Below are 26242 nucleotides of genomic sequence, written 5' to 3'. Positions count from 1 at the left end.
AAATTAAAGATATTAAAGTTGAACATGTGTTGCTTGTTGATGGTCTTTCTTTTAATTTGATAAGCATTAGTCAACTATGTGATCTTGGTCATAAAGTTCTTTTTGAAAAAGATAGATGCAAGATTTTGAATGCTAAGAATAATTAAGTAGAATTTGTTGCATTTAGATATGGTAACATGTACTCATTGGCCTTAGAGGACCTTGAGAATCAAAACATCCAATGTCTCTCCGCTATGGAAGATAACCCTTGGCTATGGCATAGAAGACTTGGTCATGCTCATATGGATTTGATCTCAAGATTGTCTTCTAAGAACCTAGTAAGAGAGCTACCTAAGCTCAAGTATGTTAGAGATAAAGTTTGTAGTGCTTGTATTCATGAAAAGCATACTAAAGACTCTTTCAAACCCATAAGTGTGATATCTACATCTTGTCCACTACAACTTCTTCACATGGACCTATTTGGTCCCATGAAGACTCGTACTAGAGGTGGAAGTAGATATGTATATGTAATTGTTAATGATTTTTCTAGATTTACTTGGGTGTTTTTTTTAGCTAGCAAAGATGAAACCTTCAAAAGTTTTGTCAACTTGTGCAAAAGAATTCAAAATGAACAAAGGGTTTTTAAAAATAAAATTAGAAGTGATCATGGAACCGAATTTGAGAACATTGAGTTTGATTCCTTTTGTAATGAAAATGGAATCAAGCACAATTTCTCTGCTCCAAAAACACCTCAACAAAATGGGGTAGTTGAAAGGAAAAATAGATCTCTCATTGAAATGGCTAGAATAATGTTAAATGAGCACAATATCCCAAGAAATGTTTGGGCGGAATCCGTTCACACGGCTTGCTATATTTTAAATAGAGTGCTCATTAGACCTCACCTTAACAAAACACCTTATGAATTATGGAGTGGAACCCCCCCCTAAAGTTAGCTATTTCAAAGTTTTTAGGTGTAAATGTTTTATTTTGAACATGAAAGATACTTTGCACAAGTTTGATTCAAAATTCGATAAAGGTATCTTCTTAGGTTGTTCAACTCATAGTAAAGCTTATAGGGTTTATAACAAGAGAACTCATGTTGTTAAAGAGTCTGTGCATGTTAAATTTGATGAGTCATTTGAACCTCCTAAAGTCATTGATAAAGATGATGATGATGCCAATCTACTAGAGCCTCCTAGTCAAGTAGATTCACTAGTTGAACCATTAGAAAATCTTGATCTAGAAGGTGAACCAATAGATGAAGTTGAAGTAGAAGGTCCTCCTAAACATAGTAGAATCATGTCTAGTCATCCTTCTACTCAAATCATAGGTGAAACCTCTCAAGGAGTAAAGACAAGATCTCACTATAGGAATGTGTGTCTCAACATGGCATTCATATCCCAAATAGAACCCAAGTCCATAAGAGAAGCCGAAACAGATGAATTTTGGATGATTGCCATGCAAGAGGAACTAAACGAATTTGAAAGAAACAAAGTGTGGAGGTTAGTTCCTAGGCCTATTGATCACCCGGTTATTGGAACTAGATTGGTGTTTAGAAACAAACTCGATGAGCATGGAGATATTCAAAGAAATAAAGCGAGATTAGTTGCCCAATGGTACAACCAAGAGGAAGGATCAAGTTAAAGAGTTTGACAATGAAGCATGAATTGGTGACAGTGTTCTCCTTGTATGTGTATATGTATCACCCTTGTTTTGGTAGTGACTACATGGTTTAAGATGATCAAACACTTAATTTAAAACTCACTCAATTGGTGCCCATAGCCCACTTTATACAAAGGGGGAGTCGGTACCGTCACCTTAATTAAAAAACACTTAAGCTTTTGTCCATGTGCCATCATCTCAACCATTGGTAAGTCATATATGGAATTCATATTTTGAATTATTGATAAATATGTGCTATAACTATTGACAATATATATATATATATATATATGATTATTCATGAGCAATTACATTGAATGTGCAATGACTAAGTGCTACAAATGTGCTATGTTTAATGGCCAAATGTTGTTGTTGAATGACCCTTGTTCAAAATTCAAAATTCAAAATTCAAAAAAAAATCTCGGAACTCTGAACAAGGGTGAGAAGATCCGTAGACGAATTCTCAGAATGCCGAGAATTTTCTCGGAACTCCGAGAACATGTCTAGGTGATCCTCGGAGCTCCGAGAAAATTTCTCGAAACTCCGAGAATCGGGACAGAAGAAAATAATTTTAAAAAAAAGACAGGGTCTCGGAACTCCGAGAATCGGTCCAAGCGCGATTAAAGGCCTAGACCGGGTTCCTTTCCTTCATTTTTTTCTTTCCTTTCTCTCTTCTTTCTTCTTCTCTCTCATTTCCTTCAAACCCTAACTCTATTCTCTCCATTTTCCACCTCAATCTAACCCTAATCCACCCTCTTCTACCTTCAAAACCCTATTTTCTCCATCAAAACCTAGTTTTCTCCATCCAAACCCTAGGATTTCGCCCCTTTTTCAAAATCTCAAAATTTCTCCCCCATTTTTCTTCTCCCTCCTTCATCTTCTTTGGTCTTTGGTGTTCTTCCTTCTTTTCCATTGTTTTTCTTCCATTTCCTCCCACTTTTAGTTGGTTCTGTCACTTCTCTCTTAATTTTCCTCCAATTTTGGGTTATTCTTCCTCACTTCTTCTCTCTTCTTCACACCCTACCTTCTCATCATGCTTTCTAAAATAAAAAATCTAAGCATTGGAGGCTCCTCCCAAGTTGGAGAACCCGAATATGATCCCGAGGACGAAGGACCTTCACGGAAGAGGGCAAAGGCCAAGGCTCCGGCTGTGGCAACCGAGGTTGTACCCAACTTCTACTTTACTGGGGATAAGGCCAAGAAACTATGGGCCGATGTCGGCACTAGGGGCATCCTCACTGGTAGGTACATTGATCCCCCTATCCTCCAATATTTTGATTTACAAGCCAAGTTTGATGCCCTACATTGGATGCTCATCCTTCACATCAACGAACCCATTTACCCTCGATTGGTGCGTCTCTTCTACGTCAATCTCACCATTTCCCCTTCTTTATTCAAAATCGAATCTAAGGTCAAGAAAACTGTCATAAAACTCAACTATCACACTTTTGCCGCGCTTCTTCGGATTAGCCATGAGGGATTTTTATACTATTTTTGGCCTGAAGATGGGACCCATTCACTTGATGATCTTAATCATGACACTGTCTTTGGTAGGATTATCCAGAGCTACAAACCGAATATGCCCATGAAAGCTGCCAACCTCATGCCGGTTGGGTGGATGCTTCATAATTTTATGTACCACATCTTCACCTCTCGTGGTAGGATGCGTAAAGCCCTGAGACCCTTAGAGGCCTATCTTATCTACTGCATCTTAGAGGGTCGCCATATTTGTCTCCCCTATATCATGTTTCGATACATGTTTCAGACACCTGGTCGCTACCGCTCTTCCTTACCATATGGCATGATTCTCACCCGTGTCTTCCGCCACTTTGGCATCATCTTGGATTGTGAGATGACCATGACTCCCACTGCCCCGTTTGATGATCAGACATTTAAACGAATGGCCCTTGACCAAGCAGCGGTTGAAATTGTCTCTGATGACGCCGACTCCGACACTGAAGAAGAAGACGAAGCGGAGGACCTGGATGCACAGGCACCACAGGCATCACAAGATACTTCTAAGTTCTGTACTCGACAGGATTTGGCCAACATGCAGGAAGACATTGAGAGCTCCATGGCCTCATAGTTTGAGCGGCTGTCTACTCATGTCGACTCTGAGATCTCTACTTGGTTCCAGACTCTTACTACACACGTTGATGACCAGTGGGCCGCCTATTACCACTACATCTCCAGTGGCCAGTGGGGTCAACAGCCGGGCAGCTCATCTTATCAGCCACCGCCTCCTCCCGAGCAGTAGCCGGCCTCTGTTCTCTGATGATGGACATATGTTTTATCAGACTCCTCTGACATATTAGGATTACCTTTCTGCATGTTTGTTTTGCTGTCTTCGTATTTAGCTGTTTCTATTTGGACTCATGATGGTTTGGATCCTTCGGATCATTTTGGATGCTTGTATGGTTCTCCTTGGATGTATTAGGCTCATCTCTATGTAGATGTTGTTCGTGTGTATATGGCTATTACTTGGAGTATATTTGGATGGTTCTAGCTGTGTTTTGGATAACATTTGGATGTACTTTGGATTATCTTTCTATGTATCCATTTCACTTTATCTATATATATATACTATGGTTTGGTCTCTACTTGTATTCACGGTTCTATCTTCTGACACTCCTTGCTGTGTTGTGGGGCATTCGCTTTACATTATCTCTATGGCATTCCACATTACTTGTCTCCTTGGTTCTCACATACCCTCTTTCCTTTTGTTCCACCTTTTTGGTGATGACAAAAGGGGGAGAATATTTGAGCACCTAAGTCATAATAATATGCATATATTTAGAGGGAGCAAAGCTCCATGCTTATAATTTTTTAATCAATTTCAATCTTTGTAATTATTACTTTAAATGGTCAATCTAATCAATCTCTTAGGGGGAGCATTATTTGTTATACTCATCCCTTAAGGGGGAGCTCTTTCCGTAAGGCAAATTGTGTTTGTCATCATAAAAAATGAGGAGATTGTTAGCCCAAGGGTTCAACAAGTACTCCCATTGAAATGTTTTGATGATTAACAAACTCAATTTGACATAAAAAGATTTTATATACTAATGATTTACATTGGCTAAGTGAATATGTTCATAGCATTAGCACCTTCAAGATTGCACAGCAAATGAAAAAATCATTCAAGCTCAAAGTGAGATCAAACACTTGGAGAAGGCATAATTAACACAATGGCGAATCAAGCAAGACAAGACCAACACAAAAGGCAAGTCAAGATTATTCAAAGTCAAGGTTGAAGTCAAGCCCAAGAAGGATGCAAATCAAGTCAAAAGCTCAAGCTTGGCTCAAGCATCCAAGGAGTTGATTGAAGATATGTCAAAGCCTCTACAAAGTGCCAACAAGATTGAAGACCAAGCAATTTTAGGATGTATTTGGTTTGTCATGAATAGTCTAGGTCAGAGGCACAAAAGAGAGTTAAAATCAACCTAAATCGATCTTAAATGGTTGGTGAATGTTCATAGTGGTGTCCACACATGTTTGGACCCTCATGACATTCCATTTAACATAATAGAATTGAGTTCTCAAAGCCCAAACCAAAACAGGAACAAAAACACATTTTATATGCTGGTTTCAGGCTTCTCGGAACTCCGAGAAAATTCTCGGAGATCCGAGAATCGTTCCAAGTACAAAAAAATTAGGGACTATGGTCCGCTCAGAGCTCTGAGCCCGGACTCCAAGAAGACCGTTGAGGAGCTTAAAAAATGCATATTTGTTACTCACATATATATATGAACCTTGGGACTCTTGGGAAACCACTTAAGGAGTTTACCTAATATTCTAAGAGCATTCGAAGGCATTTATTCTCATTCTCCTTAAGATTTTCACTCTCCCTCTCTCTCTTGTGCCTTTACCTTGGATTATTCTTGAGAGACCTTAGGGTTTTCATTTGTTCATCTTTTTCTAGTGACAAAGGGCACCGTAGAAGACCCTTGGAGCGTGAATCTCTGTTTGTACAAGGCGGAAGGAACGCCGTATTTAAGTTCCTTGGAGAAGATAGTGGAATCCTCAAGGAGAGCAACTTGAGAAGAGTGGAGTAGGTCTTGGATTAAGACCGAACCACTATAAAAATTCTTGTGTCTACCCTCTTGCATCTTCTCTTCTTCTCTTGTGGTAAGCTTTTTACTTTTGCATTTGAATCTTAATTTTAGTTTTCTAAACAAACTAAAACTAGTGCAAACCAAAGTTTTTAAATCCGTAAAATTTGATAAGAAACCCAATTCACCCTCGTCTTGGGTTGCTAAGTGGAATTTCAGTACTGCTCCAACTCCTTCGCCATGATTGTTGACTGCTCCGTCAAAATACATAAGCCACTTGGTACTCGTTGTCTCTTCTTCAATATCCATGATCTCTTCATCAGAAAATTCTGCCTTCAAAAAAAAATTCTCTTCAACAGGAGCATTAGCCGATTACTCAGCTATGACCCGCCCCTTAAGTGATTTCTGAGTGACATAAGTGATGTTGAACTCAGACAATAACAATAACCACCTTGCAGTTCGTCCTGTAAGGGCGGGTTTCTCAAATAAGTACTTTAGCAGATCCATCCATGAAAGGAAAAGAACCTTGTTTGACAGCAAGTAATGTCTAAGCCTTTGGGTTGCCCAAACCAATGCTAGAAACGTCTTTTCCAAAATGGAATACTTTACCTCATATTCTAATATCTTCTTACTGATGTAATTGATGGGTTTTTCCCGCTTAGACTCTGGATCTTTCTGAGCAAGCATGTAACCCATTGCCGTGTCTGTGATTGATAAGTATAACAACAATGGCTGGCCCGGAATGATGGGAGATAAGACATGAGGCAAAGATAAACACTGGTTGACTTTCTCTAACGCTTCCTGACACTTTTCATTCCATTTCTTCGAGGAATTCTTTTTTAAAGCTTGAAAATTGGTTCACATGTCATAGTCAAATAAGATATAAACCGTCTCATTTACTGAACTTTTCCAAGGAAACCTCTGATCTGCTTTTTTGTCTTAAGTGGTTCCATATCTTGAATTGCCTTGATCTTTTGAGGATCAACCTCAATCCCTCTTTCACTGACCATGAATCCTAGGAGTTTTCCTGATGTAACTCCAAATACACACTTACTCGGATTCAGATGGAGCTTATACTTTTGAATTCTTTCAAAGAATTTTCTCAAAGCCACAGTGTGCTTTGGTCGAGTCTTTGCCTTTACAATCATATCATCTACATAAACTTCGACCTCTTTGTGAATTATACCATGAAAAAGAGTAGTTGCAGCTCTCTGATATGTAGCACCAGCATTCTTTAGCCCAATCGGCATTACACTGTAGCATTATGTGCCCCACTGAGTAATAAATGCTGTCTTTATCATGTCCTCGGGTGCCATCTTAATCTGATTGTACCCGAAAAATCCATCCATGAAGGGTAATAGAGCATGTACAGCTGTATTATCTACAGAAGATCAATGTTCGGTAATGAAAAATCATCCTTAGGACTTGCCTTATTCAAGTCTCGGAAATCCATACACATCCTGACTTTTTCGTCCTTTTTGGGCACCGGTACTATGTTAGCCTGCCACTCAGGATATTCCACCACTTGGATGAATTTCACTTCCAGAAGTTTCTTAACTTCCTCATAGACTTTTGATTGTGATATTAAATAACTGCAAGTGCACGGATCGTGTAAATACGGGTCGAACTCAGGGAAGAGAATTGTAATTTCTATCGCTATATTATTCGGAAAATAAACTTACGATATATTATTGCCTGGTATATACTTAGGATTTCCATGGACAAAAACCTCAGAGCCAACAATATATTATAAATTTACAAACTAAATTGATATATGAGTCGAAAACAATGTAAAAAGGATTACCAATTCTTTTCTTATATTTAGGCAAAGTGTACCAAAATTCTAATGATCTCTTTTAACTACTTATCTAATCTAATTAGAAAATCAAAACCTAAGGGCTTAAGTGAATTGGAAAATTGCAAAAGTAATTGGGAATGGTGTAAAAACCTTAATTCAATATAAAATATTACTTAGGGTTGGAATCCACTATGGGTTTGGATTGGATAATCAATTGAACTAATTTTTGCATTGGATAGTATATTTGATAGATCCGGTCAATGGGGAATAAGATCTATGGATGTCATTACCCATGAGTGATTGATCAAACATTCTACCCAATTTTATAGATTATATAAGAAATTATATTTGTTTATTCGCAATTACCCATACGAAAGGGAAAAGCTAATGGCATGAGTGATTGGGATCCAACAAATATACACCCTTATATATGATGTTATATTATGCCATTGATTTTAATTAATTCTCTTTCTCCTTCCCCATCGCTTCATCTAAACCCTAAGTAGATGGGTTTAGTTACTCATGGCAAAATTAAAGAAAATAGAAAAGAGAAGAAGTGCCATCTAAGAACTTAAACAAGCAAAAGAACAAAGGTACTCTCTTTAATATTGAAATTTAAAACAAAAGTATATCAAATTATAACTTGGAATTGAAGAACAAAAGTAAGATAAACTTAGTCTTTTCTTTTCTTCAATACAATGGTTGAATCCTCGATTGCCTTCCTTCAGACCATAGTCTCGCCTTGGATTGAATTTTGAACGATTGGATCGAACCCCTTGATCAAAGACGAACGGTTATATGAGATGGTGTAAGAAGAATAGTGTAAGAGATTGAGGGAGAATTTTGCACAAAAAATAACGAGGGAAGAAAAAGGGTTGGACGAAAACTAATTGGAGAGAAAATAGAGAGAGGGAGACATAGAGAAGTGGGTGAGAATTGTAGGGGGGAAAAAGAAGAGAAAGTGATCGGCCAAATTCAAGGGGGAGAGAATTGCTCGAAAATTGTAGATGAGATATATATATAGAGAGAAAAGCAAGTGTTGGGAAAATTTTCTGAGAGAGAGAAAAAGAAGCAGTTGGCTTGCCCTATATGAGGGAGAGAGTTGCTCAAACATCCTTTCAAATTAGCCTTTTTTCCTTTTAGCACACATGAGTTGCCCCTTTTTTTATTCTCCACCTTCCAAAAGAACATGACCTGCTGCCTCAAAATACACAAGAAAAAGGGCTGACGTGCTTTTTTTTTTAAATAATCGAAAGAATGCTACGATTTGCTCCTATTTAAATAAATAGAAAACCCCAAGTCGGTCCCATATTAGAAGAAAGAGAAAGTTGCTCTAACTCTCTTATTGGGTTTCTATATTTGGGTAAGATTAAAATGGACAGACACTGTGCCTTGGTTTCCTAAAAAAAAACAAGTCGGTTTGCTCTTTCTTTCTTTTTTTAAATTGGTGGGACCCACTGGTAAAGATCAACTGGAAAGGATGAATATGAGTGGGCACACCCTTATGCTTTCATAACTATCCACTACTAGCCATAACAACCTATATACAACTGACCCATACACCCTATCCATACCTAGCATACCATTGCACATACCCATCCGCTTTAAATCAACCGACCCATTCGCAACAGACCCTATCCCTATGCACCTATGGCTATACACCATACCACCATAGCATTAGTTACAGCCAATACTCCCACACCTAATAATCTTAATTCTCATCCGAACCCCTTTCACCATATTATTAGATCATCAGATGGATGGGATCTAATAATCTAAACCGCCCACTTGAAAGCCCACTTTATAAATTGATTGCATTGCATTTCTAATCATTCCTTTAAGATCATCCAAACCGTCCATTTAAATTTGTATATTTTCTTCTTTCCCAAAAATAGCCAACGAAATAGGGAGTGAGAGGAAATAGGAGACGAAATAGGGGTGAGAGAAGAGAGAGTCGGCTAGGGGAGAGATGGGGTGATCCAAACCATTCATTTAATAGGTAAGGGGGAGGGAATTAAAAACGAATTAGGGAGAGGAAAGAGAGTGAGGGTCGCTTGAATGGCTTTTGCTATTTTTTTCTCTTTCAAATGTTGTGTAACGACCAATTAATTCCCACTCTTTGAATTAATTACAACAATACCACATTTTTTTTGTAAATGGCTAATCTACCCTTCCTGTGTAATGAGAACAAAACAACTATATTCACCTCTTTTTTTTTTTTCAAGGAACGATCCAAGCCATCCAATTGACGGTCCATCATATAATATAATTGCACCCCTAAACCATTCCAAAGAGACGATCCGAACAATTGAATTCATGGGTTTCAATGTGAATTCCGATCTTGCCAATGGTCGCACCTCTTGAATCACTTTTGTGGGCTGATCTTAACCATTCAATCAATAGTCAACAATTCCAATTCAATTTGCACCTCCAAACCCATTTCCATAGGTTAATCTAAACTGTTAGATCAATGGGCCTTACCATAAATTGCTTGTACCACTGTAAATTATTTTTCAAATCTATTCCAAACCAACCAATTGATGGGCCATAGATGATCTAAACCCTTCAAGTGATGAAAAATTCATTGGATTTTCATCTCTTTAGCTCCATTTTCCACAGAAATTCATATATAACCCTGAAACATAAAAAACAAGCAAAATACCTTAGTAGTACCGCTCTAAATAATAATATATGCATGTTTTTCCTACCTACTATTCACACATAAATGTGCCCATCAGATTTCCCCATACTTAAGCTTTGCTTGTCCTCGAACAAACAAAAAGAAAATAAAAGAAAACAAAAACCAAATAATCTAACTCACTTTCGTAGGAATCACGATTGCACTTAGCACGTGCAGCAAGCCTTTAAACCCCTAGGTTACCCTAGTGGACGAGTTTTGTCTCGTGAGTGTTTGCAGTGAATATACACACAAAATTCTGAATACAAACTTTTTTTTCCAAATCTCACTATAGAATAAAGCAAAAACTTTTAATTCTTTTTCTTTGATAAATTACTCAAAATAGAAGAACAAGAATACCCCCATACTAAAAATTTGCATCCTATCCCAAGTCGGAAAAAATTAAAAAAATATTTTAATCAAGGAATCCTCTTTTGAATTTGTCCTACTCTTCTCCTTTAAATTTGATTCTAATGTAATCATACCATAAAAGAAATTTGAGTTCAAAACTTAATAGAAAAATTACAAATTTATATGGTCCACCATACTTTCCACTTTTCCCACACTTTCTAAGAATGGAACTCACTTCTGTAATCCTCTACTACTTTTGGCATGAATGACACGCAGGGCATGCACCAGACACCCAGGCTACTAAGCAGTGTCAGACTAATCATTTGATTTTGCATATATCATAGACATTGATGAATATGAGTTCAAGCTTTACCTTTGATTATGTGCAATGCTTTGATTTATTAAGCTTTCTAATTGACCCATGTATCAAGCTTTCAGTCAGAGTTGGCTTTAAGGAACTAGACATAAAAATCCCTCGGACTTACTTACTCGAATAAAAAAGCTACAAATCAAAACTATAATCAAGAAGCAAACTTTCTAAAAATAATTCTTTCTTTTTTGTTTTAACCTTTCTTTCCTTTTTAACCATACTATATATAAAGCAAGTTTCTATTTCTATTTCTTACTCAAATTCTTTTAAAAACATAATTCCAAAAGAAGACAAATCTAAGAAAGGAATGTATTCTTTCTAATTTTTTAGATTCTAAAATTAAAATATTAACCAATCTACTTTCTTAAAATAGGAAAAAAAACTTCTTTCTAGAAAAATACCAAATTCTTTCTAATTTGTGAGAAATACCAAAAACAAAAGGAAAAGCAAGTTTCTAACTTTAACTATAGAAAAGACTAGAAAAGAAAGTTTCCAAAAGCCACACCCCATACTTGATTTATGCATTGTCCTCAATGCATGCAAAAATAGAAAAAAAATAAGAGGACCAAAAAGGAAAGAGAGGGTACATACCGTATTCGTTTTGGCAGGATTCGAATAAAGAGGTTCATGGAGATCCATGACCTTTTCCATATTCGATTTTTGTAATTCCACAAACGGCTTTAATCTTTGACCATTTACCTTAAATATCTCACCATCTTTAGGATTTAGAACCTCGACCACGCCACGGGAGAAAACTTTGTTAACCACATATGGTCCATCCCATCGAGACCGCAACTTACCAGGAAAGAGATGCAAGCGTGAGTTGTAGAGAAGAACTTTATCACCCTCATTGAAACTCTTCCGCACGATGTACTTGTCATGGAAGGTTTTCGTCTTCTCCTTATAAATCTTTTCATTCTTGTATGCTTCATTTCGCAACTCCTCCATCTCCGAAACTTGAAGTTTCCTTTGAGTACCTGCAGCAGACAAATCAAAGTTTAGTTTTTTAATGGCCCAAAAAGCTTTATGCTCTAACTCTACAGGGAGAGGACAAGCATTTCCATATATAAGACAGTATGGAGACTGACCAAGATCAGTCTTATATTCCGTCCTATAAGCCCACAAGGCGTCCACTAATCTAATGGACCAATCCTTGCGGTTAGGATTAACCGTTTTCCCTAAGATTTGCTTTATTTGCCTGTTTGAAACCTCTACTTGGCCACTCGTTTGAGGGTAATAGGGGGTAGCCAACTTATGAGTAATGCCGTACTTCTTCATAAGTGACTCAAAAGATCGATTGCAAAAATGTGTACCCCTATCACTAATTATGGCTCGTGGTGTACCAATGCGAGAAAGAAAGTTTTTTCTAAGAAACTTGACAACCACCTTGTGGTCATTGGATTTGCAAGCAATTGCTTCAATCCACTTGAACACGTAGTCAACTGCTAATAAAATGTACAAGTTCCCAAACGAATTGGGAAACGGACCCATGAAGTTGATACCCCATACATCAAAAACTTCTACAACAAGAATGGGACTGAGGGGCATCATATTTCACTTTGTAACCCTTCCTAAAGACTGGCATGCTCTACAGGACTTACAAAAGTCAAATGAGTCTTTAAAAAAACTAGGCCAATAAAACCTGCACTCCAACACCTTATGTGCGGTTATCTTGAGACCGAAGTGGCCACCACATGCTTGATCATGGCAAAAAGATAGAATGAAATGTTTGTCATGATCAGGGAAACACCAACAAATTATTTGATCGGAACATGTTTTAAACAAATAGGGGTCTTCCCAATAAAAATACTTTACCTGAGAGTGGAACCGGTATTTGTCCTCGGTGGACCAATGAGACGGTGTCTCACCCGTGACTAGGTAATTAACGATGTCTGCATACCATGGTTCACTCAAGATCGCCGACAACTGCTCATCTGGAAAGCTCTCATTAATCGGACACTCATCATCCTTTGCATTAGGGAGTCTGGATAGATGATCAGCAACCAAGTTCTCCGTACCTTTCTTATCTCTTATTTCTATATCAAACTCTTGAAGAAGCAAAACCCACCTGATGAGACGAGCTTTTGCATTCTTCTTTCCTACAAGGTATTTGATTGCCGAGTGGTCTGTATAAATGATCACATGCAATCCAATCAATTAGGGCCTAAATTTTTCTAATGCAAACACAACCGTTAAGAATTCGTTTTCAATAGTGCTGTAGTTGAGTTGTGCATCGTTTGAGGTCCTACTTGCACAATAGATTACATGTGGCAGTTTGTTAAAAACGTTGGCCTAATACGGCCCCAATTGCAAAGTCTGAAGCGTCACACATTATTTCGAAGGGCTCGATCCAAATGGGCGCTTGAATAATGGGAGCCGTAGTGAGTTCCTTTTTTAAGCGCTCAAATGAATCGAGACACTCTTTGGAGAACTCGACTTTTGATCTTTTGATCATAAGATAGTAAGAGGCCTAGCAATTTTTGAAAAATCCTTGATGAATCTACGGTAAAAGCCTGCATTACCCAAAAATGCTTGGACATCTCTTACATTTTTTGGTGGTGGAAGATGGACTATGAGGTCCACTTTGACCTTGTCTACCTTGATCCCATCTTTTGAAATGACATGCCCTAGAACTATGCCCTCTTTTACCATGAAATGGCATTTTTCCCAATTGAGGACAAGGTTCTTTTCCCTACTCCTTTCTAAGACCAATTTTAGGCGATGTAAACATTTGGCGAAAGTATCGCCGTGAAACGAAAAATATCCATAAAGACCTCCAAGAAGGTCTCTGAACTTTTCAAGGGTCTCAGACTTACGTCGCATTAGGTATAGGTATCCATACCTAGAATGGTCATCCGTAAATGTCACGAAATAGATAAAACCACCTCTCGTCTCATGAGAAAAGGGTCCACACACGTCAGTGTGAATCAACTCCAATAAATCTCTAGTTCTTCCACTTTTGCTCTTAAAGGGAACACATGCTCAAGATGATGGGTTTCCTAAATGAGCTTGATGTGTTGGGTGCCTTCTTTGATGCCGAGTCCCAAATAGACATAATTCTGGCATCCCTTCCTCAATCCTTTGATACGTTTGTGTTGAATTACAACATGAACAAGTTGGAGGTTACATTGTCAGAATTACTGAACATGCTTCAGTCGGCAGAGGATCTCCTTAAAAGGAACGTGAAATCAGCCTTCGTTGTCGAGGGAAATGTTCCCAAGGCGCCAAGCCAAAAGGCAAGGGTAATAAGAGGAAAGGCATAGGTTCCAAGAAACATACTCCTAAAGTGGTCAAGAACAAGGGTGGCTTTAAGAAGAAAAAGTCACAAGGCAACGATGGATGCTTCCACTGCGGTAAGACAGGGCACTGGAAGCGAAACTGTAGGTCATACCTGGAGAGCTTGAAGAAGGACAAACCTTCAAAAGATAAGTTTGAAATTTTCGTTGCTGAAACCAATATGATTGGTTCTGTTTTCTCATGGTGTGTGGATACTGGTGCGACATCAAACAACTGCAATATGCTGCAGGGATTCAGGGAAACTAGAAGGCTGACTGATGGCGAGCTGTACCTACAAGTCGGAACAGATGCAACAGTTGCAGTCCAGGCTGTAGGAGATTTTAAGTTATCATTCTCTAGTGGTAGTAGTTTACTTCTTAATGACTGTCTTTATGTACCTTCGATCAGGAGGAACTTGATTTCTGTTTCTAAGTTGATTTCAAATGGATACTCTGTGGTTTTTAATAAAAATGTTTTAATAAAGAATGGAAATTCCTTGATAACTGAAGGTGCAATAATTGATGGTCTATATATAATAAATGCCTTAGAGAATGTTAACTTCACTGAGAGTATAGCGGTTGCAAATACCAAAACTCTAAAAAGGGTTAGGGACACTGCTAATCCGACCTATCTTTGGCATCTTCGACTAGGTCACATTAACCTAGAGCGGATCACTAGGTTGGTTAAGGATGGCCCATTGGATTCAATCCAAGTGGAGCCCTTCCCAACTTGTGAACCGTGTCTGCAGGGTAAAATGACCAAGGTTCCCTTTAAGAGCAAGAGTGGAAGAACTAGAGATTTATTGGAGTTGATTCACACTGACGTGTGTGGACCCTTTTCTCATGAGACAAGATGTGGTTTTATCTATTTCGTGACATTTACGGATGACCATTCTAGGTATGGATACCTATACCTGATGCGACGTAAGTCTGAGACCCTTGAAAAGTTCAAGGAGTTCAAGAATGAAGTAGAGAACCAATTGGGTAAAACCATTAAGGCTCTTCGCTCTGATAGGGGCGGAGAATACCTCTCTACCGAGTTTAGTGACTACCTGCGAGAAAGTGGAATAATCTCTCAGTGGACTCCACCTACAACACCACAGCATAACAGTGTTGCAGAAAGGAGGAATCGAACCTTGTTAGACATGGTTCAGAGTATGATGAGCTTCGCCAGCACATCATTGTTTCTTTGGGGCTATGCCTTAGAAACAGCGCTCTATGTCCTCAACCGAGTTCCTTCAAAGTCAGTGCCGACCACTCCGTATGAGATATGGGCGGGTAGGAAACCCTCATTGAATCATATAAGGATATGGGGATGTCCTGCCCATGTGAAAAAGATAGGCACTGATAAGTTGGAAACTAGGACCTATAGGTGTGTATTTATTGGGTATCCCAAAGAGACGAAGGGTTATTTATTTTATAACCCAGGTGAACAAACTTGTTTTGTAAGCCGAAATGCCGTATTCCTCAAGGAAGAGTTCCTCCTAAATACAGGAAAGAGGGATATGATTGCCTTGGAAGAGCAATCTGAAAATCCAATAGAGATAACACATGAGGACACCGAGCAGGAACCCACATTACCTATTCCGACACTCCGACGTAGTACGAGGGAGATCAGGCTACCTAGTAGATTTGTCCATCTTGGAGAAGTCTACAATATGGTCTCTGATAGAGTCGAGACAGATCCCCATAACTACCAAGAGGCGATGTCAGACATCGATGCATGAAATTGGCTAGATGCAATGAAATCTGAAATGGACTCGATGTATTCCAATAGGGTCTGGACTCTAGTAGATCCACTAGAGGGTGTAAAGCCCATTGGGTGCAAATGGATCTATAAGAGGAAGAAGGGCCCAGATGGAAAGGTGGAGACCTTCAAAGCACGGCTAGTGGCGAAGGGCTATAGTCAAAAGGCTGGCATTGACTATGAGGAAACCTTCTCACCAGTAGCCATGCTAAAGTCCATTCGGATATTGTTAGCAATAACAGCATATTATGATTATGAGATCTGGCAGATGGACGTCAAAACCGCCTTTCTGAATGGAAACATTCATGAAGACATTTACATGATCTAGCCCGAGGATTTTGAGGCTGCCGGAGATAGTAATGGAAAAGTGTGCAAGCTGCAGAAATCCATTTATGGATTGAAGCAGGCGTCCCGTAGTTGGAACCTCCGTTTTGATGAGGCAGTCAAAGAGTTTGGCTTCTCTCAAAACATAGACGAGGCTTGTGTATACAAGAAGGTCAGTGGGAGTGCAATCACTTTCTTAGTACTATACGTTGATGATATACTACTCATTGGAAATGATGTAGGGATGCTTTCGAGCACAAAGATATGGTTGTCCAGCCACTTTGCCATGAAAGACTTGGGAGAAGCGTCCTATATACTTGGCCTTAAAGTGTTTAGGGACAGGAAGGATAGGTTGCTTGGACTTTCACAGGAAAGCTATATCGATAAGATATTAGCTCGGTTCAGCATGATGGACTCTAAGAAGGGGTTAATACCTTTTTGGCATGGAGTCAAGCTTTCCAAGAAGATGTCTCCCAAGACATCTGACGAAAAGCAGAAAATGAGCATCACTCCATATGCATCAGCTGTGGGTAGTTTGATGTATGCCATGCTATGCACTAGGCCGGATATTTGTTACTCCGTGAGCGTGGTTACCAAATACCAGGCCGACCCAGGTCTAGAGCACTGGACAGCAGTGAAACATATTCTTAAGTACCTCAAGAGGACAAAGCATTCTTGTTTAGTCTATGGTGGGAATGATTTGATCGTTTCAGGATATACCGACTCAGATTTTCAGTCTGATGCTGATGACATGAAATCTTCCTCGGGTTTCGTGTTTACTTTAGCAAATGGGGCGGTGAGTTGGAGGAGCTGCAAGCAAGATACCACAGTGGATTCCACAACTGAAGCGGAGTACATTGCTGCGTCTGATGCGGCAAAGGAGGCAGTATGGCTGTGGAAGTTCTTGGGTGAACTTGGAGTTGTTCCCTCAGTTGAGAGGCCCATTATGTTGTATTGTGATAACAACGGGGCCATAGCACAAGCAAAGGAACCCCGATCTCACCAGAAGTCAAAGCACGTCATTCGGAAGTATCGCGTGATACGTGAGATCATCAGTAGAGGAGATGTAGCCATTGAGAAGATAGCTTCAGCGGATAACATGGCGGATCCCTTGACCAAGGCCCTCACACAAAGAGTGTTTGAGAAGCACCTAGAGGGGATGGGTCTAAGATACATGCACAACTGGCTTTGAGTGCAAGTGGGAGATTGTTAGAGTGTATACCCTAAAAGCCAGTGTTTGATGTATTGAGTCATATTTATTAATAATATCATCATTTCATGACATCCATGGGTACTTATATTGGAATGTGGGACGAGCTCATTAACACACGTTTGTCCTTACGTAGCATCATAGGAAGTGTCATGCCCATGGATTCACAGATCCTATGGGGCGGGGAGATATGGCACTCCGTTTTCTTTGCAGACCTAAAAGGTTCCTGATTGGGGTTGAGGCTGGACACCTCCTCCTGTACACAACCAGCATCAGATCTTGCCTCCATACACGAATTGGGGTGACTTATCTCGGTCACTGGGGTAGGGGACCCTAAGCAAGGTAGAATGGGTGCTTTGAATGGTTCGTGCACTGAATAGGATCTTTTCTAGAATAGCTTGTGGACAGAAAAATTGGATAAAGCTATTCTACTCAAACAGGACCCTTTGATGTCCTTTGACCTGAGGGGTCATATTGATCTGTGGGCCCACTCTGTGACTTTGGTCTATCTCAAAGTAGTTCCTGGTTAGGGATTTCTTACGGATAGTGCTAGGTCATAGGGTGACCCTCGAGGTCAATAGGGATACCCAACAAGGAATCCTCTGCCTCTTTAATTAGAGGAAAGTCATTTACAGTTTTAGTCTTAGCTTATGCCTCTGAAAATACCTGGCCAGGTGATTTGATAAATAGTTTGTCAAAATGTTTTTCAAATTATATAAGATATATTTTCGGAAGAATTTACAAATGCATTTGCGGGCCCGAGCTACTAGACTGAAAGGTATACCATTGGGTGGGCCCAGGGGGTACTAAGTATCCACCCCCCGTAGTGCCCAACCCAGTAAATGAAGAGTAGAGGTAAGACATACGTATATGATACGATTAGGGGTATTAGATGATCTGACGGTCATCTTCAGGGTAATGTCCTGGTGGGGGCCACTTACCTAAATGTGACCGTGGTTGGACTACATGGCATAGTCGTAGTGGGGCCGGTCATGGGTTCCGCAGGATAGGCCGTCGGATCCCTGCGTCGATCCCACTCATTACTTGCTTGTCCCATAAGGATCGTTGGATGATCCGGGATCTGGATTTTATCTTTTGAACGGACGGATATGATCACCTATATGAGATATAGGGAGGAGGAGCACCAAATCATATGGTGCGCACACACACACAAGTGCAAAATATTAATAAATGGGATTTATTAATTTGTTTGGATAATGCTGAAATCCTATTGGCTGAGAATATTACATAGTGCTTGAGAATATATGAGAGAGAGAGAGATTGGTTTTAGTTTCCAAGATAAAAGAGTTTTATTTTTGAAAACTATTTATTGCAAAGAGAATTTCCAAGAATAAAAGAGTTGCTGGCAATGTCTTGCTCTACTTGTTTTAACTTTCTAAATGAAAAGAATTTTGATTTAGAAATTAAATCCCAACATGGTGCTTTATGTAGAAAGAGGTTCTACTATATCTTTTAAAATATTGTTTTGAAAGGAGAGTTACCAATTGCATAATCTTTTTATTCTTGTAAAGACCTTTTTCTTGCTTTGACTTTCCAATATGAAAAGTTTCATTTTTAGTAATAGATCTCAGCAATATTTTAATTTAAGAAAGCCATGTTGCTTGCAATGGAATTTCTAAAATCAATGCAACTCTTTTTGGCATTTGATTTTACAAAGGACCTCAAAATGGCAAGCTCGTTAGATGTTGGTAAGCATGCCAAATTGCATGGCTACCAAATATATAAACAGACAAGAGGCTGGACAGCAGAACCGAACTTTTATTTTTTGGGCAACTTATTCACCCCCTCTTGCACTCTCTCCCTCTCTCTCTCTCTTGGTTTAATAAAAGATCAAGACCAAGGTATTGGAAGTGTTCCTCTTGCCTTCTCTAATCAGCCAAGGATTTCCAGCAGTAATACTTGCTGAAAATTTATTTTAGAAGTGTTGGAGAAGAGTTCTCCAGCCCTCCTTAAGTCCGAGCAAAGATAGGGAATCAGCCACTTCAACTTCCGGAGTCCGCACCTTTGAGAAGGGTGAGTGACCAAGCGAGGAGTGAATCTTGCAGAGATTGTCGGTTTGGCAATCACAACACCTTTGTAAAGTATTCTTATACTTCTGAATTTTTATTCCTCACCAATAGCATCTAGTAACTAGGTCCGTGGGATCGCGGGAATCAGGCCGAAATTTTTGTTTTACTAGTTCCGAGGCTTCCGCTGCGCCTCTTCGCCCGGCTCCCGCCTATCAGTGGTATCAGAACGTAATACACCTTGGCTGCTACCGTGGTCAGAACGTAATACACCATGGTGCCACCGTGGTCAGAACGTAATACACCTTTGCTGCTCTCAGTACTATCGTGAGATTTCTCTTCCAGTCCACATAATTAGGACCGGACAATTTATTATCCTCAAGGATTCTAGCTAAGGGGTTGAAAGAGGCCATTTCTTAAATCTACATGCAAAGGAATGAGGCAAAAATTAGCAAGTTTCCACATTAGTTCATTATCATGACATATATCCATCAGTTTTGGGTTTTTAAACTCGATGGCACTACCCAATGAACATTACATCCAAGGGACCCTCTACACCAAGGATCAAGAGAAAAACACTTTTTCTCCAATGGGCATCGTAAGCCCATCCATGCAACATTGGCCCTCGGCATTATTCTAGACCATACTTGCCCTGAATGAGCGGATTCCTCTAATCCATCGTGTTACATACGATCTCCGATATAATACGGCCTACGAGCATTGCGATGTATTTATCCTTTGGGCATCAACATCCTTTGCTCGTTTAAGTCAAACCCACTGCCTAGGAAACATGCAAGGAATTAGAATTGGCTTCTGCTTTGGCATATGACCATTACATTCCCTACATTTTCCATATCTCAATGAGAATCAGATGGTTGCACTAGCTAAACAAAAGGTGCGGGTTCTGCTTTGGCATATGACAACACATCCTTTTAACTAGCCAACTAAATGAAGGCTGCGGAAGGCCATGAGAACATTCCTTTTTAATGAATCCCATTCTACAACTTAATATTAAATTTGAGGGTATTTTCGAGAGATAAACCAAACCATACATCCATCTCAGCAACACACAACATATAACATAAATAAAGTGCTTCTCGGTTCAGCATCTTGGATTAGTTGGGCACTCCCACTAACCATGATAAAAACAGCAGCCCCATTGTCCAAGATGTCAAACCGAGTGGTGATCATGGGCATCCAATCGCATTGGGGAAATTCACCCGGCCTCAGGGCGAATTTCCATAGGACTCGTGTGATCTAATCACACAACAAGTTCCATAATATGAAGCCAAAATAAAAAATAAATTTTTTTATATGTGGCTGTACCATCTCCGGTTGTAGCATCCCATGCTCTTAATTGCCTCCATCAACGATCCCATCGCGGTGCGTCTCTCGCTAGAAGACAGTCCCAACCATCGATTGCCTACCGACTCGCATCCCGCATCCAGTACGTCAAATCATGAATCTTAAACCTCAAATTCTACCCTAAATAATTCTATACATCAATATATGATCCTTGGGAAACCGGTTATTTTCATAACCGCCTAAGGACTTATTACATTTAAATAAAGGGAAAAAAATTGCCATGTATCTCATACATAGGCTGAGGTCCATGTCCTTTTATGCCCATCTTTTCACCATGCACAAACCATAACAGAACTTATAAACAACAACATGCATCTCATGCATGTTCCGCAACCTCGGATAGCCGGGAATGGGCTCCGGGCTCACCGGTAAAAACCATGATCTATCTTTGGTTGCTGGAACATCCCATCTAAGTAACTAAGGGCTTTGACACCACTGATAGGTGGGAGCCGGGCGAAGAGGCGCAGCGGAAGCCTCGGAACTAGTAAAACAAAAATTTCGGCCTGATTCCCGAGAGAGTGCAAGAGGGGGTGAATAAGTTGCCCAAAAAATAAAAGTTCGGTTCTGCTGTCCAGCCTCTTGTCTGTTTATATATTTGGTAGCCATGCAATTTGGCATGCTTATCAACATCTAACGAGCTTGCCATTTTGAGGTCCTTTGTAAAATCAATTGCCAAAAAGAGTTGCATTGATTTTAGAAATTCCATTGCAAGCAACATGGCTTTCTTAAATTAAAATATTGCTGAGATCTATTACTAAAAATGAAACTTTTCATATTGGAAAGTCAAAGCAAGAAAAAGGTCTTTCCAAGAATAAAAAGATTATGCAATTGGTAACTCTCCTTTCAAAACAATATTTTAAAAGATATAGTAGAACCTCTTTCTACATAAAGCACCATGTTGGGATTTAATTTCTAAATCAAAATTCTTTTCATTTAGAAAGTCAAAACAAGTAGAGCAAGACATTGCCAGCAACTCTTTTATTCTTGGAAATTCTCTTTGCAATAAATAGTTTTCAAAAATAAAACTCTTTTATCTTGGAAACTAAAACCAATCTCTCTCTCTCTCTCTCTCTCATATATTCTCAAGCACTATGTAATATTCTCAGCCAATAGGATTTCAGCATTATCCAAACAAATTAATAAATCCCATTTATTAATATTTTGCACTTGTGTGTGTGTGCGCACCATATGATTTGGTGCTCCTCCTCCCTATATCTCATATAGGTGATCATATCCGTCCGTTCAAAAGATAAAATCCAGATCCCGGATCATCCAACGATCCTTATGGGACAAGCAAGTAATGAGTGGGATCGACGCAGGGATCCGACGGCCTATCCTGCGGAACCCATGACGGGCCCCACTGCGACTATGCCATGTAGTCCAACCACGGTCGCATTTAGGTAAGTGGCCCCCATCAGGACATTACCCTGAAGATGACCGTCAGATCATCTAATACCCCTAATCGTATCATATACGTATGTCTTACCTCTACTCTTCATTTACTGGGTTGGGCACTACGGGGGGTGGATACTTAGTACCCCCTGGGCCCACCCAATGGTATACCTTTCAGTCTAGTAGCTCGGGCCCGCAAATGCATTTGTAAATTCTTCCGAAAATATATCTTATATAATTTGAAAAACATTTTGACAAACTATTTATCAAATCACCTGGCCAGGTATTTTCAGAGGCATAAGCTAAGACTGAAACTGTAAATGACTTTCCTCTAATTAAAGAGGTAGAGGATTCCTTGTTGGGTATCCCTATTGACCTCGAGGGTCACCCTATGACCTAGCACTATCCGTAAGAAATTCCTAACCAGGAACTACTTTGAGATAGACCAAAGTCACAGAGTGGGCCCACAGATCAATATGACCCCTCAGGTCGAAGGACATCAAAGGGTCCTGTTTGAGTAGAATAGCTTTATCCAATTTTTCTGTCCACAAGCTATTCTAGAAAAGATCCTATTCAGTGCACGAACCATTCAAAGCACCCATTCTACCTTGCTTAGGGTCCCCTACCCCAGTGACCGAGATAAGTCACCCCAATTCGTGTATGGAGGCAAGATCTGATGCTGGTTGTGTACAGGAGGAGGTGTCCAGCCTCAACCCCAACCAGGAACCTTTTAGGTCTGCAAAGAAAACGGAGTGCCATATCTCCCCGCCCCATAGGATCTGTGAATCCATGGGCATGACACTTCCTATGATGCTACCTAAGGACAAACGTGTGTTAATGAGCCCGTCACACATTCCAATATAAGTACCCATGGATGTCATGAAATGATGATATTATTAATAAATATGACTCAATACATCAAACACTGGCTTTTAGGGCATACACTCTAACAGTCGGAAACGATACTCATCATGCACCTTTGGAAAGTTGCCGGAGCATTGCACAACCCAAAGGGCATGTGTCTATAGGCAAAAGTTCTGAAGGGGCACGTGAATGTCATTTTCTCTTGATCTTCTGAAGTTATTGGGATTTGGTTATATCTAGAGTAACTATCAAGGAAACAATAGTATTCGTGGCTGGCTAGCCTTTCTAGCAATTGGTCAATAAAAGGTAAGGGGAAGTGATCCTTCTAAGTAGCCGCATTAAGTTTTCGGTAGTTTATACAAACCCGCCATCCGGTTTGAATCCGAGTAGAGATGAGCTCATTAGTGGCGGATTGTATAACAGTGACTCCCGATTTCTTAGGGACTACCTGAACGGGACTTACCCATTGGCTATCTGAGATGGGATAAATTATCCCATTGTCCAAACACTTTAAGATTTCTTTCTAGATGGCTTCCTTCATCACGGGATTAGCCCTTCTTTGAGGTTTCCTTGAAGGCTTGGAACCCTCAATGAGGTGAATGTGATGTTGGACTATGGAGGGGCTAATCCCTTTGTTATTGGCCATCGTCCATCCTATGGTTTCTTTATTATCTTTTAATAACAGCAAAAGTTCCTCCTCTTGTAGAGGAGTCAAGTTCGCAGAAATAATTACAGGTAAAGTACAATTATTTCCTAAAAAAAGCATAATGTAAAGAAGAGGGAAGCGGCTTCAAGTCCAGCTGAGGGGCCTCCTCAATCGATGGCTTTGGCAATGACTTTGCTAGGGGTCCCACGGGCTCCATGTCTTGAATGGCACATGCATCGGCAAAGAAATCGCTTCCTCCATCATCTCCTAGCTCCTCCAAGCAATTTTGGAAACCTGCATCAAAATTAATTTCAAAATTAGTAAGAATATCATCAGGAAAGGAATGCAACATGTGAACTTCTTCATGAAAATTAGGTTACTTACCTAAACGGAATACATTGAAATCAACCGAAGTGTTTCCAAAAGACAATTTCATTAAACCATTTCTACAATTAATTAGAGCATTGCTAGTAATAGGGAACGTCCTACCGTAGTAGGGAACAGCCTACCAAGAATGATAGGAATTTGGTCCTTGTTATTAACAACGGGCTCCGTATCTAAGACAACAAAATCCACAGGGAATAAGAAATCACCTACTTTAACTAGGACATCCTCAACCATGCCTTTGGGTGTCTTCACTGACCTATTTGCCAATTGGAGTGTGACGGTGGTAGGTTTGAGGTCTCCTAATCCTAATTGCTTGAAAACCGAAAATTGTATGAGGTTCACACTAGCTCCCAAATCTAACAAGGCATGATCAATTTGAGTGTCTCCAATAGTACATGATATGGTGGGACATCCTGGGTCCTTGTTCTTTGCTACCATTTGATGAGATAAAATAGAACTAACGTTTGCGGCCAAGAAAGCTTTCTTGGGTACATTCGTTGTTCTCTTTTGAGTACATAAATCTTTCAACACCTTAGCATAAGTAGGGACTTGGGAAATCGCATCAAGTAATGGTATGTTCACACGTACTTGTTTAAAAACATTCAAAATTTTATCAATTTGATCTAACTTTTTATTATTAGCAAGTCTCCTTAGGAAATGAGCCATAGGAATGTAATCCTTTTCAGGGGGAGAAGTTACCTCTTCTATACTTACCTGTTTGGGCTCTTCTTCTGAGCCATTGGAGGGAGGGTCTTTACTTACCATATTTGGAGGATCTTGAGCATTTTTGGAAGGTTCAGATCTGACCTCCTCCTTATGATATTTGTTTCCACTCTTCAAAGCATAAACCACATTACATTGGTTCGTAGGGTCTTGCTACGGCAAGTTGGGTTGAATGGCATTCAATTGATTAGCCTGTGGTTATTGATTCCCATTTATGACCACATTCCTTGGGTTAGGAATGGGATGACTTGACATCTTTTCTTTTTCCCTTTCACTTAGGGCCGTAGCGAGTTGAGAAATTTGTTTCTCCAAATTGTGTTGGCCCGTCATGAAGGTACTCATGAGAACCTCCATGTTCTTCTCTAAGGAAGCGATGCGGGCTGACTCCCCTTGTTCTTGAAAACTCGGTGGGGGCTGATTTAAAACACTATTTAGAGTGGGGTTTTGGAAGGTAGGAGGGGGAGGGGGTGGCTGAAAAAAAGTTCGATGCAAGGTGGGTTTAGGTTGGCCAAATTAGCCTTGGAAATTGGTTGGCCCACCTTGGTTCTAAGAGAAGTTGGGATGATTTCTTCATCCTGGATTGTAAGTGCTAGAATATGGATTATTAGCATAAAGAGCACTCACATTCTTCGTAGAACTACCAAATTTTGCAAGAGTTGGGCACTCTTCCATGACATGGTCTGTGGCTTAGTACCAACTACACATGGGAACACTATGTGCAATTTGATGGACCTGTGAAGGTCCTTTGACAACTATCGCTTTTAGCCTTTTTATTAGGCTATCAATGTGGGCCTCCTTAGCCACGTCACCCTCTATAAGAAATCCCTTACCTGCGGTGGCTCTCTCACCTTCTTGAGTGGATTCCCACTGACGTGTTTTCTCTCCTAAATCAAGTAAGAAATTCCATGCAAGGTTCTCATCTGTGAAAGATGTGAACCCTGTAGGGCATATGGACTCAAGTAATTGCTTTGTTTGGTAATTAATACCCTCATATACTATTTGGCACAAGTGCCACAAATCTAAACCATGGTGAGGACACTCTTGGAGTAAATCCTTGAATCTCTCCATAAACTTAGAAAACGACTCTAATGGCTTTTGTTTAAATTGCAAAATATCGTTCCTAAGCTTGTTAGTCTTATGTAAAGGAAAAAATTTCTTTAGGAAAAGGACTGTGAACTCATCCCAAGTGGAGATGGAGTTCGTTGGTAAGCCATAGAGCCATCTTTGAGTATATAAGTAATGAAGCGCAACTTTACCTCATCATCTGAAAGTTGTTGCAGTTTAATCAATGCACACACTTCTTCAAACTCACGCAAAAATAAATATGCATCCTCCAAAGGGAGGCCATGAAAATGAGGAAGCATGGAAATAAAATGCGATTTAAGCTTAAACTTAT

General features: G+C 39.8%; 1 non-coding gene and 1 pseudogene across 1 annotated transcript; one reads left to right on the top strand and one right to left on the bottom strand.

The window, feature by feature from the left end:
- Positions 1-10111: 10111 nt before the first annotated feature.
- On the bottom strand, positions 10112-13341 carry LOC143869765 (uncharacterized; annotated as a pseudogene).
- Positions 13342-25867: 12526 nt separating this feature from the next.
- On the top strand, positions 25868-25974 carry LOC143870151 (small nucleolar RNA R71). Its single transcript, XR_013244944.1, has one exon. It is a non-coding gene; the product is annotated as a small nucleolar RNA R71 (small nucleolar RNA).
- Positions 25975-26242: the final 268 nt, after the last annotated feature.

This window comes from Tasmannia lanceolata, unplaced genomic scaffold, assembly GCF_043159265.1.
Source record: "Tasmannia lanceolata isolate RefF3 unplaced genomic scaffold, GAP_Taslan_0.1 ptg000003l, whole genome shotgun sequence".
Classification (NCBI taxonomy): domain Eukaryota; kingdom Viridiplantae; phylum Streptophyta; class Magnoliopsida; order Canellales; family Winteraceae; genus Tasmannia; species Tasmannia lanceolata.
Note: the sequence above shows the minus strand (reverse complement) of the source record. Positions and strands in the feature narration are given on the sequence as shown.